Raw genomic sequence first — 3343 nt, 5'->3', positions numbered from 1 at the left:
GTTAAACCCAATATTGTCCATGTTATAATTGGGTTCGTCCATATGGACAAAATTTAGTTACTGGGTCAAAATGGGCATGTCCATTTCAGACCATATCAATTTGGACACGGGCCGCCCATTTATAGCCCGCCCATTTGACATCTCTAATTACAATCATGCTATTTTGAAACAGCCATACTACTGTCAATCCACTTGATGCAGTTACAGTGGACAAGGAAGACAACATCTTTTATGTCTAACTATAGGGCCCCTCTCCTAGTTGCAACGTGCTACTCTTGCTAAAATTTTGCAGTTACAATTTTATTTAGTCACATACTTTCAAAGTCATCCGTATCAGCGGTGCTGGCTGCATCATCATTGAACGGTGAAGAACTAGTGAGAGATGGTGGTGCACAGCTTCTTTCGACTCTTCTTTCCCACTGCATGTGTGTAGTTCAGCCAACAACTTCACAACATGAACCAGCTGCTGTAATCATTGTCACAAATGTGATGCGTGCATTTGCTGTAGTAAGTCAGTTTGAGAGTGCAAGGACTGGAATTCTAGAGCTATCCCAGTCTGTTTGAAGACATTGTGCACTGTACTGAGGTAAGACTTTGTCGATTTCTGTTTTTTTTTAGACTGGACAACTTAAGAATATTGAAACGAGTTGTGAATGGAGCATGTGAATGTTTAGTTATGAAAGAAGTCAGCATGTCTGACTTCTTCTTTGCTTCTTTTTGTGTGTAGAACTTGCTTACAAAGTATCTGGATTTGGCTTCATCTAAAGAGAGATTATTACCTCTCGTTGGATGTTTTTCAGTGCCCATTGCATCAAAAACTGAAATTCCAAAACTCTACATCATTGTCCTATCTCGCTTTACTGATTATCTGACAGATCTTGTCTTCTTCTCATTTTGCAAATGTTTCATTCTGCAACTTCTTTTCGTGAGGGTGCTCTCCATGTTCTTTATGCTTTGGCAGGCACACAGGAACTTGCTTGGGCTGCTCCAAAACATGGTGGTGTAGTATACATTCTGGAACTTTGCCTTTGCAAAGTAATAGCCTAGTTCCTAACACTTATTATATTTCCAGTTACTTTCTAATTGCATGCCATGGCAAAAATTAAGAAATTCCCATCCAGGGAAGAAGCTTGTCGCACGACCAATGCATGTGCCTAACACTAGTGAGATTCCTTCCCGGCGGTCTTGTATCCATCATTCGTAATGGACCTGGAGAGGCTATTGATGCTTTTGAGCGGACCATAGAGACTCTAGAACTTGTGTGGACTCTAGCAATGACAACATTTTTACCTGCACAGACTGAGATCACGTGAACAACAGAAGGGTGGTGTAATTGAATTGGATGTACCCGAGCAATCTGGTCAATCAGAAATGAGAGACGAGCCACAAGTTATTTTATATATATATTTAAACTGATAGATGAAGCAGAGCAGTTGTGAAAGTTCTTTTGAGTTGATAAACTTTTTAGTTTACATTTTTTCAACCTTTGTCATGCTTTAATGGTCATTGACGTTCATTGGACTGACTTTTATTTGGAGAACTATTTGGCTCAGGCCGCTCAGCCCAAAATGAATAGGACAACTTCTTTCTCCTGGCCAATGCGTCCATTGTTATGTCCTTAAGAAAACAAATATAGGTGAAAACTTTCTCCTAGTGGAAGCACTGCACTGGATTGTGACTGCTTTTCCCATTATTTGTGGGTTCAACCCCAAGTTTTCTTGTCAAGGTCATGGCTAGGGATTTGCCAGCCTCGCAAGTGTAGTTCCGTTTACGCCCACTAGGACCTCGGAGGGGGCGTTTGTATAACACGTGGAGCTACTTGGTTTTTATTCATGTCAGTTCAGAGCGTGACTCGGTGATTGATTGTGATAGGCCATTTTCTCACTGGTTACTTTCAATCTAGTCTTTTGTGACCATATGTTCTTCTATATAAAACTTAGTGATGGTTTTCTACATATTCTGATTGTCCATCATGCGCTTCCTTTGCGTTGTAGTTTATACTAGCCAGTTTCCTTTTAGCGTTGTATTGCTGTAGAAGAAACTAACTGTTTTAAAATTTATAAATATGAATAGCTTAGCAGTTTAGTTAAAAATGAGGTAAACGAAGCAGAGCTGAATTCAGAAACTCAAAAGTCGTTTTTTTTCTTTTCACGGAATTGTATTATTAAACCTTCAAGGCAAAAAGTTATAAACAATGAGAACCAGGAAAACAACATAGAAAGGAGATACACCAGTAGGGATCTAAAATAAACTAACACATTTATTTCGCGTATGGATGATTAAAGATTTTTCATATAAAAGTTTCATATTTGCTTCTGGAATAGACGAACTTCAAAGGAGATAACCTTCATATTAATCCAAAAGCACCACGCTTCAGAGTGAGTTGAAAACGATTGTCATTCTCTTTTTATTACTCCAGTAGGAGCTACCGAGATAAGACAACTGTCTATTTTGCTCTATTATCAGAGTCAAAGAGATTACCGTTCCATAGAACTTCATGCTGCTTTTCGAAGTAAGCATAGTTTGCAGCAAGAATTCCATCACCATCGAATGAAGAACCATCAACGATTGAAGCCGGTAAGACCCGTCGCCACCATCCGCAGTAGATCTGTCAATTAACTTTTCTAAACAGTTCAACTGAACCGAAAGTTTTGTCTTTCCAAACCAGTTGGAAGAAGCATACAAAAGAACAATAAAAAATATTGCCAGATTCAAAATAAATTGGCAATAGAATAGCGATTGGAAACAAAACAGATCCAAAAAAGAGATGCAAAACGAATTAAACAAGCCGATGTCGGAGCTGAATAAGCCTCCGATCATCGACTTGAAACTATGAAAAACTCTTTTTTCTCTCTTGACAGCTAGATTCAAAATAAAGTCGTTTATAAACCCGTGACTGAATGTTGCCAAAAAAAAACCCCGTGACTGAATTAAAGAGAAGATATTTTTGTTATTTTAATTTTCATGTTAAATTTATAAATATCTTTTGATCAAAAAAAAAATTATAAATATCTAAATCCTGACAATTTAAACACCCACACACCCTTAATATTTTATTCTCATAAAGAGAAGATATTTTTCTTTTTTTGTACATTTAGCATTATATAAACAAAAAATTAGAAAACTAAACTTTCTCTCTATAAACATCGCTCTGTCTTCTGACTAAAACTCCGGCGATTTTTACGATCTCCGGCCGACGGTGTAGGCTTACACAACCACCGTCGGTCCGGTTCCTCTGTAAATCTTCTCTTTTTATTTGCATGTTTCATCGGCGAGAGGGGCTATCGGGTTTCTCTCTATCTAGCTTCTGTTTTATCTGCCTCCGGGGCGCGGAGGTTCACAA

The 3343-nt window shown here is 38.2% G+C and overlaps 1 long non-coding RNA gene across 1 annotated transcript; it reads left to right on the top strand.

Moving 5' to 3' along the window:
- Positions 1-303: 303 nt before the first annotated feature.
- LOC130510989 (uncharacterized) lies at positions 304-1474 on the top strand. Its single transcript, XR_008944763.1, has 3 exons — positions 304-586; positions 728-1035; positions 1122-1474. It is a non-coding gene; the product is annotated as an uncharacterized LOC130510989 (long non-coding RNA).
- The last annotated feature ends 1869 nt before the right edge of the window (positions 1475-3343 follow it).

The sequence above is a fragment of the Raphanus sativus genome, chromosome 4, assembly GCF_000801105.2.
Source record: "Raphanus sativus cultivar WK10039 chromosome 4, ASM80110v3, whole genome shotgun sequence".
NCBI lineage: Eukaryota > Viridiplantae > Streptophyta > Magnoliopsida > Brassicales > Brassicaceae > Raphanus > Raphanus sativus.
The sequence above is the reverse complement of the archived record's forward strand: the minus strand, read 5'-3'. Positions and strand labels throughout refer to the sequence as shown.